The 26,527-nt window shown below is 35.4% G+C and overlaps 1 protein-coding gene across 9 annotated transcripts in view; it reads right to left on the bottom strand.

Annotated features, from left to right (window-relative positions):
* The window catches only part of CEP128 (centrosomal protein 128), a 476,123-nt gene that overhangs the window by 233,521 nt on the left and 216,075 nt on the right, over positions 1–26,527 (bottom strand). The gene's annotated exons all lie outside the window — the stretch shown is intronic.

Genomic DNA, 26,527 nt, shown 5'->3' with positions numbered 1-26,527 from the left:
TTGATTTATTCCTCAAGACAAACATAATAGTCTAAAATATCAATATCACAATAAAAATATGCTTTTAAAAAATCTAAATTTTTTGCAAACTTTTTTTGTCATTAAGGTGTAAACCACTAAGGATATATAGCTATCTTGAAATTTCTTCTGTTCAACATTAACTTTTTTTCAAAATCACATAAAACATTTACATTGTTATATAGTCCTCAGAAAGTGACTTGGAATCTAGTTAATTTTCATAAGCATTTTCTGACTCCTCAATTCTCCTTTTAGGAATGTATATCAAAAGATGCAGTGGAAACAATACAAAATCCCAATAAACAATGCTTCTTATTGCAGCACTATCTTTAATAGCAAATACTGAAAGTAACCCAAATGTCCATCATGAGGGGACATGAAGAAAAAATAGTACATCCAGAATATGCAGTAGTGTGCAGCAATGAAAAGGAATGCAAACATTTCTACATCAAATAGAACATTAATCTACATGATATACTGTAATATAACTATAAAATTATACTTTATATAAATATAAAATTACTTACATGCTACTATTTAAGAAATGGAAACTGGGAGACTGAGGTAGGAGAACTTCTTGAACCCGGGAGGCGGAGGTTGCAGTGAGCTGAGATCACTGCACTCCAGCCTGGGTAACAAGAGCAAAACTCTGTATTAAAAACAATAATAATAAAATAAAAACTATAAGTTTTATATTATTAGTTTTGTTTTTTGTTTTTTGCTTTTTGTTTTTTTGAGATAGAGTTTCACTCTTGTCACCCAGGCTGAAATGCAATTGTGCAATCTTGGGTCACTGCAACCTCTGCCTCCCAGGTTCAAGTGATTCTCATGCCTCACCCTCCTGAGTAGCTGGGATTACAGGTGCCCACCACCATTCCCAGCTAATTTTTGTATTTTTAGTAGAGATGGGTTTTCACCATGTTTGCCAGGCTGGTCTCAAAACTCCTAACCTCAGGTGATCCACCTGCCTCAGGCTCCCAAAGTGCTGGGATTACAAGTGTGAGCCACCGCACCCGGCCAGTTTTATATTATGTTTTAATATCTGGTAGAATTAATCTTTTCACTTGCTCCTCTTTTTCAGCATTTTGCTGGATATTCTTGCCTTTTCATTATTCCAAATGAATTTTATAATCAACTTTTTGAGATATATTTAATACAAAAAAAAATCTGACTCTGCATTAAGACTGCATTAAATGTATAAATTAACTTAGAAATAAATAACACTTTATGATGTTTGGGTCTTCCTATTCAAGGAAATAATGTGCCCTTCATTTTTCCCAGTGTACTTCTACATCTTCCACATGTTTATTTTGGTTTTCCTCATATGGATTTTGATATTTCTTGTTAAAGCTAATTACACCTAGGTCATTTATTTTCTTTATCAATAAATGAAAGGATCTTCTTTAGCATTTTATCAACAGGCTTTTTTTTCTGATTAGTTCAGTTTTCACTATTAACAGTTTGGATAGTTTGCATGTGAAATGGCAACTGAGTAAACTGTTGTGTTAATATGACAAATCTAAAAACTAGGAGAAGAATTAAGAACAAGGGAGTAGCCAAAATAGGAACTGTCCTTAAAAAAAAAAAAAAAAAAAGCACAACAATTTGTTTTGAAATAATAATTGTTTTTGAAGCCTGAGCCTTTTGAGGACAGAAACACATATTCTATACCTACAACTATTTGCAAAATATTGCTATTTCTTAAGGACTCGTATGGATAATCTAATAATAAAATCATGCCTTAAATTGATGCAAACATAATTCTCATTACCAAAGGGTTTACAACAGAGGCCAATTTATCTGTTCACGTCTCCTTACTGGATAATATGTTACTAGATAAGAGATCTTATTGACTTTGTTTCCTCAAGAGAAATCTTAAAATTATAGTATGATATATTTAGTATAGGAGAGAAGAAAAGTTAAACATTTCAGATTAAACTCTTGAAAAAGAAACAAAATATATCTATTTGCATCTACTATGGTGTCGACTGGATTCATATACATCTGCACCACCTATCAAAATGATAATAATTAAAATATATTGTGAAAACATAACAGTAACTTATCAATATCATAAAACAATTTCTTAGACTCTCCCACAAGTTTTTCTAGATATTGTAAGTATTAAAGAAACAGATTTACTTTATTTAAATACTTTCATTAAGTATTACATAACTGAATATAAAATAAAGCAAGTAACTTACAATTTAAATTCTCCTAAAAAATGACAATCAAATTAACCCCTTGTTGTTTGATCCTACATCAACCTGTGAAAAATGTCTACTAACTGGTCAGTAATTTTATAGTATGTGCATTCTATTGACTTTAATTGGATATTTTCTTGAACTGAATAAAAAAATCAAAAGTGATTTAGAATAACAAGAACTGACAATGTGCAAACTCCAGCAAAACATTTACCCAAAACAATTTTAAGAGCGTAATATGATTTTGGAAATAAACCATCCGATATCCAAATTGTCCAATAGTTTCCTCTAAAGTGATACAAAAAATTATCATCTGAAATTGTTAACTTGCACATTCTGGAGCATTAAAGTAAATCTTGATAACTTATCAAATATAATGAACATCCACCCTCTTCAGAGAAAAAATATAGTAGCTAAAAACAAAACAGCTTTTTGGCTTATATGAGAAGCTATCTAATTTTGTTTGTTTTTCTGTTATCAAGATATGGTTTTCATTGTTTCTTTAGATTGAGTTAAATGTTGGATTGAAGCAATATAACACAATGAGTCCACTTAGGAGACCTTTCCAGTAACTACTCTAAATCAATCCTGTATTACTTGTTCTTTTTCTTCCCAATGAAGAAAAAAAACACTCCCTTTAGAATATGGTCTGAAGACTGACATATAAGACTATCTTGTGCGTGCATGTGCGCATCTGTGTCACACTAACATGATACTTGCATAGCATGCATTAACATCATAATAACAATCACTTCTTATTCAGACATATATAAGCAAGAAGCTAGCATAAGAGAAAACATATGGAAAATTACAGTAGTAATAGCTTTGCTATTTGCAGTAGTAAATAGCAGTGAGAACTCATGTATATAGCACAAGGATGGTTACCAGAGAGGCTGGGCAGAGGGGTGGGGGTGTTGCAGAAAAAGTGGGAATGGCTAATGGGTACACTTACATGTCTTTAGAAAGAATAAGAACTAGTATTTGATAGCACAACAGGGTGGCTATAATCGGTAATTTATCGACACATTTTAAAATACCTAAAAGCTTATAATCCAATTATCTATAACACAAAGGATAAATGCTTGAGCAAATGGATATCCCATTTGTCATAATGTGATTATTGTTTATTGTATGCTTGTAGTGAAGTATCTCACACACCCCATAAATATACACACCTACTATGTACCTAAAATTTTTAAATTAAAAACAATGTAAAAAATAAATTTGAGTGAAAATAATTTCAATGGTGTTTACTTATTCAACTATTTGTGTGCCAATTCACTCTTCATTATCTTTTTCTGCTATAAACATAAATACCTAAAATTAATTTGCTTCTTCTAATCTAATTTCAATGACTGCAAGTGGCTACCCTAGGGAATTAGTACCTAATATCATAAGTTAATAATTACCTTTAGAAATAAATTTTTAATTTGAAATTTTAAGAAATTAATATAAGAGGGTAGAAAGATTTGAAAATATGAACACTAATGTAGAATCTGCCTGTAACACAATAAAGAGTTTGAGATGGTTAACTGCAAGAAAAAGGAGTATATTCATTCTCTAAAGAGTTCTATATTGGAAGTTCTTAGTCATTTCAAACAACCCTATTATATCAAGGAACGCTGTCCATAATACTGTCAGGGAATAAATGAAGTCCCACAACCTATGGCCTTCTCATCTCACCCCAGGCTCCATCCAGCACCTATGTGGCTCAAGCATTGAGTCCAGCAACCACTATACAGATCTAACCTCTATTACTCTCTCAAGACAACTACAGTTCAGCTACCTCTTGGGCCTAGAGAGGTATTCACACACAAATATTTCTTGCACATGGGCTCTGCCAGTTAGGTCAGGGTATTCTGGTGTCCTGGATACCCAGAGAATGGTTTAGAAAAGAGAGATTGTGGCTATCAGTTGGTAGCCATGTATCCATAGACCCAGGTATTTATTCTTCATTTGTAGAAGGGTTCTCTTAAACTGGGAGATCCAAGGCAAGCACTCTAGTTGCCTCATCAAAGGCAGCTGGAGATGACAATAATCATCTACAAGTTCTGCCAATAAGCCTATCTCAATGAGAAAGACATCAGCTATTCTGTTAATACAGTAAAATGAGAAATAACCAAATCAGTAGCTGTGGATGCACTTTTCCTGAGGCTTGCATTTTTCCATTACATCCAGCTTAGTTAGGCTGGACCAGAAGTCTCTTCCAAATGCCCTAAGCCAACTAATTCAAATCTGTAAAATACAAGGTTGAATCAACTCCATCCTTAGATAATACCCATCAACCATCTGATCTTTGACAAACCTGACAAAAACAAGCAATGGAGAAAGGATTCCCTGTTTAATAAACGGTGGTGGGAAATGGGCTAGCAGTGTGAAGAAAGCAGAAACTAGACCCCTTCCTAACACCTTACACTAAAATTAACTCCAGATGGATTAAAGACTTAAACATAAGACCTAACATCATAAAAATCCTAGAAGAAAACTTATGCAAAACCATTCAAGACATAGGTATAGGCAAGGACTTCATGACTAAAACACCAAAAGCATTGGCAACAAAAGCCAAAATAGATAAATGGGATCTAATTAAAGTCCAGAGCTCTGTACAGCAAAAGAAGCCATCATTAGAGTGAACTGGCAACCAACAGAATTTTTGCAATCTACTCATCTGACAAAGGGCTAATATCCAGAATCTACAAAGAACTAAAACAGATTTACAAGGAAAAAAAAAACCATCCAGAAGTAGGAAAAGGATATGAACAGACACTTTTCAAAAGAACACATATATGAGGCCAATAAACATATGAAAAAGTGCTCATTGTCACTAACTATTAGAGAAATGCAAATCAAAACCACATTGAGATACCACCTCACGCCAGTTAGAATGGTGATCATTAAAAAATCTGGAGACAACTGATGCTGGAGAGGATGTGGAGAAATGGGAACACTTTTACACTGTTAGTAGGAGTATAAACTAGTTCAACTATTGTGGAAGACAGTGTGGCACTTCTCCAAGGACCTAGAAATAGCAATTCCATTTGACCCAGCAATCCCATTACTGGGTATATACCCAAAGGATTATAAATCGTTCTATTATAAAGACAGATGCACACTTATGTTCACAGTGGCACTGTTTACAATAGCAAACACCTGGAACCAACCCAAATGCCCATTGATGATAGAATGGACAAGGAAAATGTGGCACATATATATCACGGAATACTATGCAGCCATAAAAAAACAATGAGTTCATGTCCTTCGTAGGGACGTGGATGAATCTGGAAAGAAACCATCATTTTCAGCAAACTGACACAAGAACATAAAATCAAACACTGCATGTTCTCACTCATGGGTGGGTGTTGAACAATGAGAACACATGGACACAGAGAGGGAAGCACCACACACTGGGGTCTGTTGGGGGATGCCAAGGTAGGGACAGTGGGGGGGTGTTGGAGGGGTCAGGGAAGGATAACATGAGGAGAAATGCCAGATGTAGGTGACGAGGGGATGGAGACAACAAACCACATTTCCATGTGTGTACCTATGCAACAATCCTGCATGATCTGCACATGTACCCCAGAACCTAAAGTACAATAAAAAAAAAAAAGATAATAGCCTTACTTATCTGGAAAAAACATAAAAGTTGAATCTAATCATATCATAGACAATCAAGACATACAGAGGCAGACTACCAAGTTAAAAAGCTTTTTGTTATCAATAATAATAAAACAGCTAACAAGAAGAGCACTTTATGTGGGAGGCACTGAAGGTAAAAAGCAGCCTCCCCATTGCTCCTAGTGTTTTCCTGCAAATAAAATGAAACATCACACTCACTCACTGGAAAACATCTAGTAATTAATATAAAAGATTCTTTATAATCTAATGCCAGACCACACTTCCATGGTCATCTTTTCTCATTCTTCCTCTCCTACTTCTGATGAAATAAACTACGACTTCTGACTTTGGAAACAATGTTCTATTCTTGCCTGCCTGAATTTCTTCCTATTTCCTGGTCAAGCAGGTCTTTCCAAAACTCTATGACTTTGTGTAGGCTGTTTCCTTTGTCTACTTCTTCACCTGGCAAACTCCTATTTAACCTTCAGAGTCCAACTGAAATATTATTTTAGTTCCCTGACCCATCCAGGCAGAGATCGTGCCTCCATTATCTGTATATATAGCATTTCATTAATATCTACGGCAACACATACAAAGCTGTATTAAAGTGAATAGCTACACCAGTGGACTCTAGCATATTCTAAGGGAGGGACAAGGTCTTACTATTCTTTACTTTCCTCTGTTTTGCACATAGTAGGTTGATTGTTGTGTATCCATTTAAAGTATAAATTTTTAAAAAATAGAATAATATTTGTTTAGCATCACAAGTACTGAGTAAAACAGAAGGTTGGAAACAATGACAGTGATTTTATTTTTAATTTCATATAGATTGTATTTATCACTCTACAATTAGCCTATCTGCACAAATAATCATGAGTCAGCTGCATGAAAAATTTTGGTTATTAGAAGCCATGTAAAAGCAACTGGAGCTTAGCCATTCAATGCTGCAGCTTCCTATTTTATTTTTCAGCATCTAGTATTTATCTCTGTCATTCTGCTGAGTAGTGAAAAGTTAAGAAAATCCAGTTTCCTGAATATTATTGATGCACAGGGGATCCAATTTTAATACTTGGAGAAGACAAATCTACTTGGAAGAATATACTGAAGATTGTATCCTTTTTCATTATAGCAGAGGTGAGCAATTATCAAAATGTAAATTTTAGACATCTAATTGTAGGATATACCTCTGACTAAACAAGGCCATGTTTTCATTAGGGCTTGGATTAAAATTCCAATTGTTTATACACTTGGAATTTTAAAGTTTCCTCATGAATCCACATAGGTTGCATCACTCATTAAAGGCAACACACACGCACACACACACACACACACACACACAGACACACACATTCAAGGCTATTTTCATTTGGGGTATAAACACCACCATTCTGTTCTGAGCTGGGAAAGGCAGAATAAAAGTAATAGAAGGCAGGTTGTGGTTGAAAGGCCATTATGTAAATGGAGCAGAAAGGTGTGTTTTCGTGTATATGGGATATACACGTTAAGCGCATGTATGTGTTTGTCCAACTAATGAAAAGAAGGCATGACTGACACTGCAAAGTTTACCAAGACCAACCCCAAATCACCTAATATCAGACGAGAACGGACCTAGAAAATTACCCAAACTCTCCAGCAGGCAAACCTCAAACTTCCCACATTGTCCCCATGCCAATGGTAGCTATATCATTTCAAAGCCCCATAAAGCCAACAGCCAAGAACTACTCGCCCCATCCCTCATACTCTCTACCCACATCCCATACCCAACAATAATAAAATCACATCCTAAAAGCAGCAGATTAAGACTTAAAAAAAAATAAATAAAAGAAAAACAAAATTTAAGAATAACAGTATTGTCCGATCACTCAAATATCATCCTATCAAAAAAGCGATTCCACCCTAAACCAACTGAAGGGCACCGTAACACTTAGAAAGACATCAACTACATGGAATTATTTTATTTTTATAAAAGTAATTATAGGCCAGGCATGTCTGTGATCCCAGCACTTTGGGAGGCTGAGGAGGGTGAATTGTTCCAGCCCAGGAGTTTGGGACCAGCCTGGGCAACATGGCAAAACTATGCCTCTGCAAAAAATACAAAAATTAGCTGGGAGAGGTGGTGTGCACCCGTGGTCCCAGATGGGAGGATCACCTGATCCTGAGAGGTCAAGGCTGCAATGAGCTGTGACCATGCCACTTCCCTTGAGCCTGGGTGACAGAACAAGACCCTGCCTCAAAAAAAAAAAAAAAAAAAAGGAATTATAATAAAATCTGAAAAACACGAAAATGTGCTGATAATGAGTCTTTGGTCAAGACATGCCAATAGTCTTCCTACTCTGAAAATAGGCCTCAACCATAATTTGAAAAATATATAAAATCCTATTCTCCCACAAGTGAGGCAGGCAGTAAGCAAATGTTGTCTTGAGCTCCTTGCAATTTGCCAGTCATTGTTCTATTAGGTTGTGTGTGAACACATAGGCAATTAAAAATTTTAAGATAATTTCAACCCCTGATAAATATAAGAAGTATGAAAATGTGAGAGCAAGTCTGAGTTATCGAAGAAGGCCTCTCTGTGGAGATGACACTAAAGCCAAGAATGATGAGAAGGAAAAGCATCCTAGGAAAAAAGCATTCCAAATAGAAGGAGCAAGTGCAAATGACCCATGACCAAAAAAAAAAAAAAAATGAGCCTGGCTGAATAGAAATTAGTAAAAAGGAGGGCAAAGCAGTGAGAGTTAGTCATCAGAGATCTTCAAGGAAAAGGGTACCTTGGTCTGCTTTATATAACAGCCACTTACATGTTAAGTGATCTTGGATGAATTACTAATCTCACTGTACCTGAGTTTCTTCATCTATAAAATGGGAGTAGTAATAGCAGTTACCTCATAGAGCTATGGTAAGGACTGAGTAAGTTACATGTTAGCACTCAGAACAATACTTGGCACAATAAATTGTGAAATGAGTGTTAACCACTATTTTATTAGCATTAATATTTTCTATATCATCACCAGTAAGAAATCATCACTGGCTGGCAGATAAAATAAATAATTGGATGAAAGTAAGCGTGGAGACAGGGAGACCACCAGCTAGCAGGCCGCTGCATTAATGTCTAGGCAAATGTTGATTCTGAACCAAGATTACAGAATGGGACAGATTCAAAATATATTTTATTAAGTTGATAAGACTATTCAATGAATTAAATATGCAGAGTGAACCAAAGAAACTAAATGTGACTCCAAGTTTTTAACAACTTAACTGAGATAAAGTTAAGTTTAGGACACACCATCCAATGTCCTATTTAACGTGTACAACCTAATGGCTTTTGGTATATTCACAGAGGTGTACAACCATCACCACAATCAATTTTAGAACATTTCATCACTCCAAAAAGAAACCCCATACCAGCCATCACATTGACACTTGTATTCACGCAGCTGTTTATTTCATCTACCAGTCAGAATCACTATTTTTTAATGATGATACAGATAGTATAACTATCAGTATCTAAAGATTTAATTGTTCAGGACATTTCTTATAAACAGAACTATATAATGTGTATTCCTTTATGACTGATTTTTCATATGCATAAATTTTTCAAGGTATATGCATGTAGTAAAATCTATTAATACATTTCTTGTTGCTAAATAATAATTCATTGTATTACTATACCATATTTTATGCATCCATTCATCAGCTGATGGACATTTGGATTGTTTCTCCTTTAGGTTATTGTAGACATTTGGCTACGGTAAACATGTGTGTACAAGTTTTTGGTGGCAAATGTCTTCATTTCTCTTGGGCATATTTCTAGGTTATATGTAACTCTATGTTAAACTGTTAAGTAACTGACAGACTGCTTTCTCAAGTGGCTGCACCATTTCCTATTTTCACCAGAAGTATATATGCGTTCTAATTTCTCTGTATCTTCTCCAACAGTTGTTACTATCTTTTTTATTATAGCTGTCCTAGTGAATACAAAGCAGTATCTCTTCGAGGTTTTGCTTTCCATTTCGCTGACGGCTAATATGTTCATTTTCATGTGCTCATTAGCCATTTTATATCTGCTACGGAGAACTGTCCAGTCAGACCTTTATCCATTTTTTAATTGGGTTGTTTGTCATTTCATTATTGAGTTACAGGGGCAAAGCAAAGTACCTTAAGCAAAGGCAAGGTTAATTTAGAAAGCAATAATGGTCCAATCTAATAGGTATGGTAGTGCACACAAGTTGTTAGCTCTTAAAGTCGGAGACTTGGCTATCATTTACTTTAAATGATATAGTTGTCCTTTTCACGGAACCTAGCAGAACTAAAATCAAATATTTTAAAGAATGTATGAAAGTACTGCAACACTCTCAAAAAAAAAAAAAAAAAGAAAAATTATTCAGTTCTAATAGAAGGCTATAACATTTAGAAGTAATTTCCTACAGAGATTAACAAACAAATTGTACTTCATAGGTCAATTCAAATCAGTTAGCAGTGACTACCTAGAACAGTGTTTTCAGAGTGATAATGAAGTTGTGGCTGTCTCAGAAGAAACTAAGTATAATAACATATTCCATGAGCATCAGAAGGTGTAAATGGGGGCATGTGTGATAAAGCACCATCTCAAAGAAGGTTTATATATTTTGAAAATATAAAAGCAATTAAAGAAGATTGTTAAGGTGCAAAGGTTAAAAACTTAAGAGAGATTAAGAGTACACACTTAATATCAGAAAATGAGCAAATAAAATGCAAAGACAGTTTCTACCAAAATATATACTTGGTGCCACTTTCAGAATCAGAATATCAGATCAAACAGATCACTGATCTAACTTAGTATGTTATTTCACACATACCCAGAGCCTCTTTCTACTAATCCTCTTTTTTTTGTTTGCTTGTTTCTTTTGAGACAAGGTCTCACTTTGTTGCCCAGGCTGGAGTGCTGTGGCACCATCATGGCTCACTGCAGCCTCAACGGATTCTCCCACTTCAGCCTCCCTAGTAGCTCTGCCTATAGGCATGCACCATTACACTCAGCTAACGTGTATGTGTGTGTGTATGTGTGTGTGTGTGTATGTGTGTGTGTGTGTTGTTTTAGATTTTTTGAAGAGAGAAAGTTTTTCCATGTTGCCAAGGCTGACAATCCGCATTTTCATATAACTCAACAAAGACAAAATGATGAGACTGACTTTTTCATGTAGTTGAAGGTGTAAGTGACATGAGGTGTGAATAATATCACCAACAAGTCTTACACAATTCAGTAGTAATGAAAGTCTGTATAAATTATCAATGTCAATATCAATTCATTAACTCTAACACAGAGATGATTTCACATTAGTCTGTATATATATCACATTTCATCTTTTCAGCAAAAGTAAAGTTGCATAACACTTGCTTCTAAGTACCACTTTCAAAATGGTGACTCAGAGAAAAATTTAAACAACTAGTTTAAATGACAGACCCCAAATATATATAGTATAAAAAGATAACAATTTTAGCGATTAAATCATATAGTCTACAAGTTTACTACCATTTTGTATTATACACATATCACATATAGATATTTCACCTCTCCAGGTTTTCAGAAACTGAAGGGATAGTGAGAATTTGGAATACAGAGTACAAAGTAACTGAAGTAGAGCCTCAGTTTCCAAACTACACAAGCTTAGTTTAACATGATCTTGTAGTGATACTATTTTTTAACTTATTATAGGCAAACAAAATGGACTCTGAGAGCCCCCTCTGTGTGAACTTGGGGATGTGATTGAGAACATTAATCTGTCAGGACTCTGTTTGGAGAAAGAGAGAGAGAGAGCCAAGTCTAACCACTTTAAACCAAAACAAGAGGGCAAGAAAGGTTGCATCTGATCAAGATGGGCATTGGCATAAAGGAGGCTAGATGGAGACAGGGGCTTAACACCAGGAAACTTCTCATTTGCCTCATATCTCTGTTTTTTTTTTCTGAGTGTTGGCTTAGTTCTCTGCTATCACTAACAGTTTTCTCTTCTTCATACGAAATATGGTTTCTGATAGAAAAGTTTTATAAACCTTTGATGGGCAGGACTTATTTTCTGGACTTGTTACTCTGTGAGGATTTGGTCCAGACCGGGTAAAGCGAGGCAGTCTGCGGAAACCAGCAGATGGCAATGAAAGTGATTCTGCTGCCCTCATTTCTCATTGGCATGAGACACTCCTACCAGGTCCAATAACAGTTTACAAATGCCATAGCAATGACCCAGAAGTTACCACCTCTTTCCATGGCAACAACCCGGAAGTTACTGCCCCTTTCCTTGGAAGTTCTAAATAACCTGCCCCTTAATATGCATGTTATTGAAAGTGCTTTTGAATGAGTATAAATACAGTTGCCAAGAGCCCATTCTTTGGACTCTGGGAGCAATGCCTATAACTTAGCCCTGCACCACAAGGAGCAGTGCCATTTAATAAAAGACTGCCAACACCTCGAGCTCAGCTAGTCCTGGAATTATTTCCCAGGGGAAGCTAAGAACCCTCTTGGGCTGAGCACCAATTTTAGGGCTCACCTATCCTGTATCAGTTTCAGTGCCATAACTAAAGCTTTAAAAAAGATTACCTTTTCTATTTTGAGTTTGAAATTTTTTATCAAGGAGGGACTAGGAAAGGTCCAAACTAGATCACATCTCTTGAAATAATCCCTGTGGTAAAGGGAAATGAGGTGCTGGGCCAGATTAAGCCTGAGTACAGCTATCCATGTGCGTGAGGAAACAGAATTCATTAGAAGAAAGAGGAGACATAGGACTGCAAAGTCACCCCATGAATATTTATTACATTTGCCAGTATTAGCAGATGAAACAGAGAAGTCAGAAAATGAAGCGAAGAAGAACAACTTGGAATGAAACTATGGCAATCTAGTTACTAAAAGACAAAGTTACTAAAAGACAAGTTTTTGTTTTCAAGACCTATTAACTGTGCACCACCACAGCAAGAGTAAAAGATATGGTCCCTGGCCTTAGAGGATTTAGACTAATGGGAAAGACGGAAAATATATAATAAATACGTGAGCGTATATATGCAAATAAAATTATAGTACTCTGAAGTAAATTAACAGGTTGTAAAGACAGAAACACAGAAAAGAACCTACTTAGCTTGGGTAATGGAGCAAGGTCCCTCTGAGGAGGTGACATTTCAACTGAGACCTAAAGGAGGAGGTCAAAGCCATGTGCATAGGGAGGTGGGGGCTGCAAGGGAAACAAGGTAGGGGCAAAAAAACCAGTGTGACAGCTGTGAGGCACAAATTGCCTCAGAATATGAGAGAAACAAAAATAAGATGAGCATAAACCATGTCAGAACACAATACTCAAGTTGAAGGGGAAGAATGGATGAAGCTGGAGAACAGGCAGAAGGAAATGTTGCAAATCATGGTAAAGAACTGGGATGTTTTCCTAAGTGCCTGGTCCACTGAAAGGCTGAAGGAGAGTAGTTCAATGTCACAAAATGAATAATCCAAGCTGCTGAGAGGTGAATGACAGGAAAGGGCCATGAGTAAATGTGGATAAGGAAATATTGCGTCATTCCCTGCATTCCCAGCCGAGCCACATTCTACAAATAAATCTCTTCATTATCCATGAATCCAAGGATTGTTACTTTAACTCTGAGTTTCACCTTCCCCCATAATAAAACAGGAATAAAAATATCTAAATCGAATGGAAGATTATCTGAGAAATTATGTATTACAAAGCTTGGTATATGGTAGGTACACAGAAAATATTAGGTCTCTTCTCATTAACTTCCTGTGTAGTTAATAAATTCCTTTCCAAATTCATCAGCAGGTGCTAAGTTTTGAAAAATAAAAAACTAGACCCAGAAAACTTCCTCTAGGCAGTAGAAACAAAGTGTGTAAGGAATGTAGGCAAACTAGTCTGAATGGAAAATAACCTTGACTTGATCAAAATATTTATTAACCTCTATATTCTAAACCAAAAATCTGAACTATGAATTTAAGTATAAATTCTAAATTCAACAACCATCCAAATTCTTTACCACAATCTATACAATACACAGAAAACCCAGGTATGAAGGCAAATAAATGTCCTTGAATTGTTCATCTTTCTGATTTGCTCAAGTTATCTTTATCTGCTGCCCAGGTGCACAATCATGTTAGTCTCTACCTTTTTTAAAAAAGGTATATAGAAAATTTAAGAATGCAAAGAATCTATGAAAATAATTTCTGTACATCTTTAATTTTCCTTCTTACACATTGGTATTATGTCTATAAATTGTCTATATTGTAAGATGTCTTAAATAATTTTTACATATAAAAGATTTTCTCATAAATAGGATTGATATTGAGTACATGAGCTTCAGCTTACATTCATCATCTTGGACTTCCCAAGAGATCTCAACAAATCTCAACAACCCTGGCAGTCATACGACAGATGATTCTCTCATAAAAAGAATAAAGCCAAAAAATGGCAGTGTAGATGATCTTCTAGGGCTAGCTGTTCAATATGTCAGCCGTGAGCCACATATGGCTATTAAACATTTGAAATGTGGCTGGCTGGAATTCAGATGTCCTATAAGGGTAAAATATATGACAGATTTTGGTATTGCAGTTGAAAAACAAATGTAAAATATCTCAATAATGTTTCCTATTGATTATATGTTAAAGTGGTCATATTTAGGATATAATAGGTTACATATACATGATTAAAATTAATTTCACTTTCTTTTTACCTATTTAATAATTTTTTATCAGAAAATTTAAAATTATACATGTAGCTCGTGTTTGTCTTGTTATATTTCTTTTAGAGAACATAGCTCCATTATGATGTACATTTTAAATTAAATCAACCCTGCATAAATCTGTTATAGAAAAAGTCAGGATATAAATAAATAAACAGGTGAATTCATGAGTAAGTGGATAAATAAAGTTCATGATATTATATCTCTGGTTAAGTGATTTCAAAACATTGCTCAATAATTGAGGAAAGTGATAGGCATAAATAATTAGTTAAGTGTTTAAGTTAGTATTACATTTTCTCTGGTGATAAAACATGCATTAAATTAAATGGTTATGGGTCACATATTGTGCTAGGTCATGGAATACCTACATATATAAGACAAAGTTACTGCTGTCATGTGGTTTATAGTTTTATGGAAAGATATAAACAATAAAGCAAATAATTACAATAAAATGTTTTTGGTGCTGTGAGAAAGGCATTTAGTAGTTCTCTAAAAGAAATGTAAGAGGCATTTCTCTTGCTTCAGAGAATAGACACTAATATCCATTTTATCCTTTGGAGCCCAGGAGAGCCAAATGTCCTTCGGTATTGGGGGGTGCCCTGAACCATTAAGGATGTTCAGTTTAAATTATTCATAGTGTCATTGTTGAGAAACACCCAGTGTCATGCCATGCTGTGAACAGGATCACCACTGTAGAACACAAGACAAATATCATAAGTATTTTCTGATGCTGGTTACTGAACACTGTAGTGACTCCAGAGACTGACCAAATACTGTGAGACCCCATTCTAAGAATGCAGTCAACGTAAGATTACACAAAATCATCTCTGTTCTTTGGTGTGTAAAATCCATACACATATACACTAACATATCATGTATACATATGTATATATGTTACAGTCATACATATATATAAATGTAACATGTATTAATAATATAGTTTGCCATTTTCAGTCTCAGAAAAGAAAAAATAAGTGTACTGAAGTATTTAACAGCTATAAAACAGAATGTTCATATATAAGCTTCTCTTTAAACTTTTTCCTTTACAAATACTTTTGTCACTGAAACAGGAATACCAGTCTTGCCATTCTTATCTGATTCCCAACAGACAAGCAAACAGAGAAGATGAAGAAGACAGGGAGGAGGAGGAGGAGGACAGCATTCTATCACCTAGCAGCAGAGGTCACTCTATTCCTTTTAAACATGACTAAGAGTATTGTCAATCTAGAATGGTAGGGTAAGCAAAAGACATTCCCTACTTAATGCAAAATGCCAGAATCCTTAAAGGTGAAATGAGTCAAACTACTGCCATTAATGTAGTGATTATATTAAGGTAATCACTATTTGAAACAGTAACTTTTAAGTATGTATGAAACCTATACACGTGCCATACTTCACTGTCAAACTTGCTCATCGCTTTCACCCAAATCAAAGAAAGATTCTTTAAAGACTCACATTCTAGAATGATATTCAGGCTGGAGACAACAGAAATGTTTTAATCAATGCTTAAACCTAGGATAGTGAAGTTGTTTGCCTCAAAAATAATGATGTAGTACCCTTTTTAAAATGAACAATGAGAACACATGGACACAGGGAGGGGAGCACTACACACTGGGGTCTGTTGGGGGGAAATGGGGGAGGGGCGGGGGGTGGGGAGGTGGGAAGAGATAGCATGGGGAGAAATGACAGATACAGGTGAGGGGACGGAAGGCAGGAAAGCACACTGCCATGTGTGTACCTATGCAACAATCTTGCATGTTCATCACATGTACCCCAAAACCTAAAATGCAATAAAAAAAAAAAGAAAAAAAAAATTATTATAAAAAAAAAAAAAAAAAAAAAAATGTCTTACTACATAAACTTAATTGGCTCTATAAGAAGTGAAAACTTTAAACCATAAATTATGGAGGGAAATCTAGCACAATAGCAGAATAGTGTCCAAAAAGTGATACCCTTTTTGCATTAAAATATTCAGGGCTAATTATGATTTTAGCACTTGTTTTTATCCTTGCTTTGTTCATTGGCCAAACTTAAACACTTCTCATCTCCCTCAATGAAAAGTGGTGCTATTATGTTCCTGGAAGCATGAGCAGGGTTCCTCAAAGCCTAATTTTAAGGTCTTAATTGGCTGAGGCAATGGGAGACCATACAAAGCCCACTTCACAGAGAAGGGCAAGATTGCCAGGTCACTTGAGAACAGATGAAGAGCTAACTGGAAGCTATTGCTGAAATCTTACACAGTGTTCTGGGAAGTTTTAGCAAAGAGTAACTTATGCAGAATGGAACACAATCATCCATCATCATAAAACAGAACCCAGAGGGGTTGAAGTTAGCTTGTAGAAACAGAGCAGTTAAAACTGTTATCCTCACTTAATAACTGAGTACCATAACAAATGAGATAAGCCTCATGGAGACTGGGGACTGTGACTGGTTCTGTGGTATGCTATTGCTTTCAAATATTTGGCATCCTCATGACCTTTTAGGTCTCGGGAACTATGTGCTCACAATTAAAGAGGGTTGCTATTTACTAACACTTTTGTTCATTTAGTATTACTGAACCCAAAGTCTACTTAAAATTTGCAATGCTGAAGAATAATTCATTCATCCATCTGTTTATGCACCCAATATTTGTGGTGTGTTACGGAATAAAACACACTTAAGACATTGAATAAAATCATCTCAACTTTCAATCAGTTCAATATTTAATAAGATAAGCATAATTCATAATTTATCAAAATACATATAAGAACAGCCAATCTGGAATTGTTTTAAGTAAATTATTTCCTTTTTCATCAGCCCTAACCAATGGTGACAGGTTCCCGAAACAAATCAGGCAAGACCAAATTTTATTTGTGAAATTCAAGACTCTATGAAAAAAGGTAAAAATCTGGAATTAACCTCTGAAAATTTTTTAAATTATTCCATGTTTACCTTAACAATAAAGACACATACTAGAAAAAGATATCCAATAATAATTTACACATTTGGTATTGACAGTAGGACTTATACTGATTTCCATATACTGTCTAGTGCTCAACTGAAAGCTCAGACACTTCCTGAAATTTCAAAAAGATGTTTATAAATGTGCTTTACTTTACTATTACAAAAATATATGAGTAGCTTAATGTTTCTTCTTTTGCAGGATAGTTCCCTATGCTATTTCTGACTATATAGCATAGCCTCTTCCCTCGTTGTTTGTTCCTTTGTTCATTCACTTATTACTTAACTAAGGAACTATTTATTGGACACCTACTATATATATATAGAAGTCAGTGTTTGAAAATAACAAGGAAAACCTCCACCTGTCCTTATTACACACCAAGAGTGATTTCTCTTTTTTTCCCTGTATTGGCAACTGGAATTCAATTCTCAAATTTAGGTTTACTTTTTGTCATTCTTATTTCCTAATGCATTTTTTTTTTTTTTTTTTTTTTTGAGACTGAATCTCGCTCTTTTGCCCAGGCAGTAGCACGATCTCAGCTCACTGCAACTTCCACCTCCCAGGTTCAAGCAATTCTCGTGCTTCAGCCTCCCTAGTAACTGAGATTACAGGCACCTGCCAGTAAGCCCAGACAATTTTAGTAGTTTTAGTGTAGATGGGGTTTCACCATGTTGGCCAGGCTGGTCTCGAACTCCTGATTTCAAGTGATCCACCCACCTTAGCTTCCTACAGTGCTGGGATTACAGGCGTGAGACACCATGCCCAGCCCCTAGTGCTTTTTCCTGCAGATAATATATCCCTTCTTTATCTCTATTAACTATTCCAGAACACAAGTTCTTTCTATTTCAGGTTATCCATAACAAGAATGACCTGCAATTGATGAAAATTTAATATCCAAGCAGGAAAAGTTATCTGACTCCAAGAATTATAATATGCTAGAATTTTGGTTCAAGAGGAAGCTCATGCTGATTAGAGAAGATTGTAATTCCCAAAGTTAAAATCCTGTAAGAAAAATATCCCTCTGGAGAAAGTATGCAGTAGAAAAGGTCTCAAATTCTTAAATGATATTAATTCTAATTAATTAATTTATATGGGATAATCAGGCCTTGATATTTTTCAGCTACATTGATAGATCTTTCGGAAACCACAAATTGAGAAAATGAGATCCGAAAATGCTTTTGTTTCCCAAAACTACATCTTCCCCAGTAAATGCTCTAACCATTCAGTTATTACATTTACATTCCTTTACCTGGAATCAGAAAAGGGAAAAAGGAGTATAAGGTACTATCTATAAAAACAAGTAAGTAACATCTATAAGATCCTTTTTGTAGGCAATCAGAATATGTCTCACACTTTTCTTCCCAATATCCAAATCCCCTAAAACAGAGGTACCTGTTACCTTCCCTTGCAGTTTAGAAACCAACAGACATCTCCTATCTCTGATGACCATGACAGCCATGATGTGTTTGATTTAGCCAAGGCTTCAGGAGCTTATAGCATTGTATTAACAGGGAAAATTCCTATAAACAAAAAGCATGAAGAAAAACTTTTCTTTATAAGTGATCCTGTAACCTGTAATTTATATTCCCTCAGAGTGAGTATTTACAGCACTTCGCAGTCATAAAAGACAGAAGGCAAGGTCTCTTAAGTGGTTGCTTCTTTGAAAGCACCAAACCTACATTAAGAAAAGAACTACAGAACCAACTAGACGGACTCCATCAACAACTCAGCCCTTATAAAAAACATGCACCCAAATCTATGCACTCCTTTTCATAGCTTCATACATAAATTTTTGTGTAAATTCTTGGCATTAATCTGAATTAACATTTTAAATTTCCTAAAAGCAAAGAATGTCATCTTTCATATATGGAATTCAATGAAACATTACACACTCCATAGACACTAACAGGCAGTCTTTGAAAATAATTTGCTTTTGTCTTGCCTATGGCTTGCTTGTGCAAGACAAGTACTTGAATTGGCACAAATCGAACTTAAGGAGAAAAATATAAGCCATCCAGCTAAATGTGCATTATATATGTGCATTTAATACTACTGCCTAGCTAATAATACCAATAAGTGGATATTTCAAGGAAAAAGGAATTTAAAAAGAGAGTGAATATAGTTTAATGAGTACATAATTATTAATATTTAAAAAATAAGCTTTGGAAGTGAGCTGCTGGAAGGTGAACAAAATACTTGAGAACTGGAAATTTTTTTTTTTTTTTTTTTTTTTGTGGAGTTTCGCTCTTGTTACCCAGGCTGGAGTGCAATGGCGTGATCTCAGCTCACCGCAACCTCCGTCTCCTGGGTTCAAGCAATTCTCCTGCCTCTGCCACCCGAGTAGCTGGGATTACAGGCATGCACCACCATGCCCAGATAATTTTTGTATTTTTAGTAGAGACAGGGTTTCACCATGTTGACCAGGATGGTCTCGATCTCTTGGCCTTGTGATCCACCCACCTCAGCCTCCCAAAGTGCTGGGATTATAGGCGTGAGCCACTGCGCCCAGCCATGAGAACTGGAAATTTTAAAAGGCAGTGGCAGGGGCAGGCATTTCCAGGTGCTTCTGGTAGAAAACTGATCTGAAAAAAGGTTGCATAAAAATGGCAAATGAAAAATAAACTAGATATTTGGGTGGAACTAGAGCTGTGAAAAAGAAATAAGATCCTTAAGTCACCTGAACATAGCTACAGAGGCATGGAAACTAAAAGTATAATATCATTGTGAGAGAGTTCTAATTGCTTTACATAGAGAAATGTACCTGAGGTCAAACAACATGCCTTGTCTAACATCGACCTTATGCCAGGGCTTAAACAAAAATAAGGTTAAAATTCAACTTAGCAGAGAGGGAAATCATAAAGAAGTAGTAGAGTATATTACTTTAACATGAAATAAAGATCAATTTACAATAAAGTTTTATATATATATATATATATATATATATATATATATATATATATATATAAATGTTGCATTTAGAAGCCTCAAGGGAAGCACAGACATTCATGTCAGCTCACTCCAGAAGTCAGAGGGAGTTACAGAAGTGGAGAGGGCAAATCTTAATGCAATCTTTTGCCAGAAAATATAGAACAACAACAAAAAAAGCACGAATAACCAAAGCAAAGATTGCATGAATAAGTCTCAAAAAGTAATTGCAAAAAAAAAAAAAAAAACATTGTCAAGCTGGACCTAATTAAATTAAAGAGCTTCTGCACAGCAGAAGAAACTATCAGCCTATAGACAACCTACAGAATAAGACAAAATACAACAACAAACAGACCTACAGAATACAACAACCTACAGAATAAGAGAAAATGTTTGCAAATTATGCATTCAACAAAGGTCCAATATCCACAATCTGTAATGAACTTAAACAAATTAACAAGCAGAAATAACCCATTAAAAAATGAGCAAAGGACATAAACAAATACTTCTCAAAAGAAGACACGTGGCCAAAAAGCATATGAAAAAAGGTTCAACATCACCAATCATTAAAGAAATGCAAATCAAAACCACAATTAAACACCATCTCACACCAGTCAGAATGGCTATTAAAAAATCAAAAAATAACAGATGTTGGCATGGCTGCAGAGAAAAGGGAATGCTTATACACAGCTGGTGGGAATGTCAATTAGTTCAGCCACTGTGGTAAGCAGTTTGGCAATTTCTCAAAAAACTTAAAACAAAACTACTATTCAAAACACAATCCCATTACTGGGTACATACCCAGAGGAATAAAAAGCAATGAAATAATGTCATTTGCAGCAACCCTGGCTTATGGCTGAGTAGTATTCCATGGTGTACATATATCACATTTTCTTTATCCACTCATTGATTGATGGGCATTTGGGCTGGTTCTGTATTTTTGCAATTGCAAACTGTGCTGCTATAAACATTCATGTGCAAGAGTCTTTTTCATATGACTTATGTTCCTCTGGGTAGATACCCAGTAGTCAGACTGCTAGATCAAATGGCAGATCTACTTCTAGGTCTTTAAGGAATATCCATGTTATTTTCTATTGTGGTTGTACTAGTTTATAATCCCACCAGCAGTATAAGTGTTCTCTTTCCAACACATCCATGCCAACATCTATTTTCTTTTTAATTTTTTAATTATGACCATTATTGCAGGAGTAGGTATCACCAAATTTTCACGAAGATATTTGCTTGAAGATAGGTACTTAACTGAAATTGTTTGCTTCTCCTTTCCTCCTCTAACCAACATCACTATAATAAACACATTCAGTGAAATATGAGGATTGGTGTGTTTAAAACATATCTCAGAAGACACAGTACACACTGCAGCCATTCTTTCTTCCTTGAACTGTCAAACTAAACTCAGCATGAACAAAGATAGAAATATTAACAAGTATCCAACAGAAGCCTCACTGATGTGGAAGAATAAGAGATGGTATTACTTATTACCTCTTTGGAGTGTACGCATTGAATAGCCATAGTCACAGCATGCTTGGAAAATAAGGCCAGTCTCTTATTTCAATATAAGCTTACAATTTCACCTCAAGAAAAAATAAGAAAATTGTCATCATCAGCAGCATTTCATTGTAACTAAATCATACTATACAGATATCTCTCCCCTTCTAAATATCTTTCAAAAAAGGAATCCTTCCAACTGCCATAAACATTTTAGTTTCTATTAACCTCATAGATTCAAAGTATGCATTCTTACATCTTGGCTATATCCGCCCAACTGTAATTTATATCTCTTTTCTCAAGATGGAAAGTGCTTCTTAGTTAAGTTATATTGGGTCATTTTATACTCAGAATAGAAGAGCATAAAGAGAAATGTTAAACATAAGGGCAACTGCTGTAACATTGAGAGACCCTTTAGCTGGAGACATGATTGTCTATACTGGGAAAAGGAGGAAGAAACTGTGGATCATAAATTATATGTACACCTCTTCTGCCCCCAGTGAACTTTGAAAGCTTTGCAAAGAGACAAACATTTCATGACCACAAAAGTTTAAGGTAGTCAGACAGAGCAGTTCTTGGAAATAGTTATTTCATGGAATTTATATAGATGACTACAAAAACTAATTTGTGCTTTTGAAAACCATAGTGTCCATTAATCACTGTGAATTTTAAAAACAACAGAATGGTGTGGTCTTGAGTGACTGATTAGAAAGTAGTTATCACTTTCATGGTGTAGGCACACAAAAGGAAAGGTTTGTTCTTAGTTTCCTCTTTATGGGAGAGAAAGGTTGTATACCATAACATTAGAATTAACTTCGGTAATTGGGCCTTGAGGCATGATATTCCTGAGAGCTATTCAACAAATTATAGGTAATCACAGACTAAAATGATGTGAAAGAAAATTTTAGAAATATTAGAGCTATCACAACAAGTGAGTTAATATCTAACCATAAAACTATTGTTTCTGGATAAGCATTTTTAATGGTATAGTCATTATGATTGCTTAAAGACTTTGAAATTTTGACAATTCCATTTTCTTTCAAATATTCTTAACAAAAAACTTGATATCTTTAAACGTTCAGGGATTGATTCCAACCAAGTGATGAAAGACAGGTTGGTTCCAATTTAGAAGGTTCACTGAGATTGACAGAGTATTGCTGGTTTATTTTGATATGTTATATAGTAGTGTAAACACAAAATCAAGTTTCACAAAGTCTGCTCCCATCTGTAACTCACTATCAATCCTGGAGAAATAACCTGCCCCCACTTCCCTCCCAGCCTCAACTGCCTCAACTGTAAAATAGGATTAATAATCTCACAAGGTTATTTAAAACCTACACATTACCAAACCCTCAAGAAATGTTAGGTTCCTTCATTTCCCTAATGATCATCTCAAGGAATGAAAGTAAGTAGCTGAACATTAAGATATAACATCACGTGTATAGGACTGTGGGTAGTGACTTTTTCAAAATATGATGTAACTAAAAAATTACTTTTAAGTATTGAGACAACAAGGTCAATAGTCTCAATAGGGGGGAAAAAAAGCAAATCTGTAATCTCTCATGGTTGATGTGACAGAATGGTTTATCTGATCTAGGAAGGAGAGCATGCGTATCAAAATCTCTCCAAATACTACCAGGGAGAACTAGAAGGGCTTAACACTGGACAGATAAAAAGGGAAAAGGTTCTTTTGTTGCCAAGCATACTAGTTTCAAAAAGTACATTGAAAACACTTAAGCTGATAAAATTATACGGGAGTGTAGCTTCTGTTGAAGATACCATAATAAGTGGAAAGAAAAGAGGTAGGAGAGAAATCTGCCATCCATTTATCCATCCATCTATCTATCCATCTTCCCCCACACACTAACATCCATTAAATATGTTTGCTTCCTATTAAATATAAAATATGGTGCCAGATGCAATGAGAAAACAAGAAATTAAAACTTAGTATTACATAATATATATGCAGATAACCAGAGGAAACAGTAATAAGTGGCAAATGTCATGGAATTCTACTCAAAAGTTTTAATTGCAACGGAGTGGTAAAACAAAAAACTTGCACTAGCAAAGTTGATTTAAAAAGGGCTAGATTTTACATAGAAAGAGAAGAGAAAAAAAAATGCTAGGGCTTTTATAACAAAATTTAACTTTATTTGATTAGCAGTGGGAAAACCACTGAGGTCTCTAAGCTGGGGAGCCATGGGATCAAAGCTGTGTTTAATGAAGATTCATCTGGCAGAACTGACGGGAGCAGAGAGAGGTGTGTGTGTGTGTGTGTGTGTGTGTGTGTGTGTGTGTGTGTGTGGTTTCTCCAATAAAACCAGTTAGTTAGAGGTCAATGTGGGTGTGTTGTAAACAATTTACTACAAAAAATACAAAACCAAAATCGGTGATTTACTTTTTCATATTAATTTAGGAGTATTCGAGGTTATTTCTGTAAGATGTCAGTCTTACCAAATGCTTTATTAAACAGCAGATTAATGAATGCAAAAACAAATAGCTGGAGCCCAGGAAACAGTGTGACCTTGAAATACCCACCAGAATGTTCCTGCTTGTAAAAGTTATCTGTGTTAGGCTTTAGCAGGCATATAGGTGAGGAACAAGCCCAGTAGAAAACACAGACATGTTAGGAAGACCATGCAAGTAAGATGTTTCTGTAATCCTTGTAGGTATGAAGCAATAAAGAGCAAATAAGACAAAGGTAGTATAAAGGTTAATTTTATATGTCAACTTGACTGGGCCACAGGGTGCCCAGATATTTGGTTAAATATTTTGAATATGTCTGTGAGGGTGTTTCTAGATGAGATTAACATTTAAATCAGTGGACTGAAAAAAAGCATAATGCCTTCACAATATGATTGGGCCTCATCTAACCCACTGAAGTTCCCAACAGAACAAAAAAGCTGAGCAAGAATCACTCTCCCTCTGCCTGAACATCTTCAAACTAGGACATCAGTTCTCTCTTACCTTTAAGCTTGGACTAAGACTGGAACTTACACCATCACCTGTTTTGGTTCTTATACCACTGGACTAAGACTGGAACTATATCACAGGCACTCTTGGGTCTCTAGCTTGCTGACTACAGATCTTGGGACTTCTCAGTCTTCATAACAATAAGGGTTGTGTGTGTGTGTATGTGTGTGTCTGTGTGTGTGTATTTGTGTGTGTGTATGCATATACAGAAACACGCCCTATTGCTACTGTTTCTGGAGAGCTCAGACAGATGGTCTAAACAAAAAGAGAGGAATGAATATATGAGAAACAACAAAGAAAAACAAATCACCAGTTGTAATGGACTAGGAAATGGGAGAATGTAATCTTCTTTCAAATCAAAAATATACAGATAGATTTTAAATGCTCTCAGGAAAATTCTCAATAAATTTTTTTTAAATTCCCTGAAGCTTCAAATGGAAATTTCATGGCTATAAGGCATATATGTTTTACTTACAATATGTTGATATCTTATACTTTTAAACATTTCTGTTTTATAGTTCATGACATGCATATGCTTATTTTCAGCAACTCATCTAGTATGCAAACCATTCTGGGCCCCAGTGTAATCAATAACAAAGATTAATCAAACTTCAAATACTAAAAATTCAATCATAAATTGAAGTTTAAAACCTACTAAAGACACTAGGCATCTGAAAACTCAGTCTGTTAGAGGATAGAGATGATTTTATTAAATTTACTAAGTGCAGTTGCAAACTTTTTGTTTGCATTTAATTTCCTTATTACATATTTCAGCCAAGTTCTTTTCCACTTCAATCTTTCACAAATGCTGTACCCTCTGCTGGAATGGCTATGCTCATCACCCCTCACCAGGCCAACATCAGGCATCACTTTCTAAGGAAACTCTGACTTCAACATCTCCCTCGCCCATACTCTGTGAAGTTAGATCCTCCACGCTCTTATTATATTCTTTTTTCCTGTTTTAAAATACATTAAAGTCTGGGTGTGGTGGCTCACGCCTGTAATCCCAGCACTTTGGGAGGCTGAGGTGGGCGGATCACAAGGTCAAGAGATCAAGACTATCCTGGCCATGATGAAACCCCGTCTCTACTAAAAATACAAAAATTAGCCGGGTGTGGTGGCACGCGCCTGTAGTCCCAGCTACTCAGGAGGCTGAGGCAGAAGAATCACTTGAACCCAGGAAGCGGAGGTTGCAGTGAGCCGAGATTGTGCCACTGCACTCCAGCCTGGTGACAGAGCAAGACTCTGTCTCAAAAAAAAAAAAAATACATTAAAACATTTTCATTTTAGCCATTGACACTGTGTCTACTACAGCAGTTGGCCTTGGTAGATGGCCAACATGAAAATGTTTTAATGTATTTTAAAACAGTAAAAAAGAATATAATACTCAATACAGAATAATAAAACTAGCCTGCATTATTTGTGTCTTCATACTAACATAATCAAAAGTTTAATTTTTTTAAGGGAGGAAGGGCCTCACGAAAATCTTTAGGGTCCACTAAAGGCATAATATGTCCCTAGTTACTTTGTATTATTGCTAAGAAATGAAACTCTGATTTTTTTTTTTTTGAAGCTGGATGATAGTACCTACCTGGGAATTAAATAAAAGTATAAATTGCTTAAACAGTGTCTGACACACAGTAATAAATGT

The sequence above is a fragment of the Saimiri boliviensis genome, chromosome 2 (genome assembly GCF_048565385.1).
Source record: "Saimiri boliviensis isolate mSaiBol1 chromosome 2, mSaiBol1.pri, whole genome shotgun sequence".
NCBI classification, from domain to species: domain Eukaryota; kingdom Metazoa; phylum Chordata; class Mammalia; order Primates; family Cebidae; genus Saimiri; species Saimiri boliviensis.
Note: the sequence above shows the minus strand (reverse complement) of the source record. Positions and strands in the feature narration are given on the sequence as shown.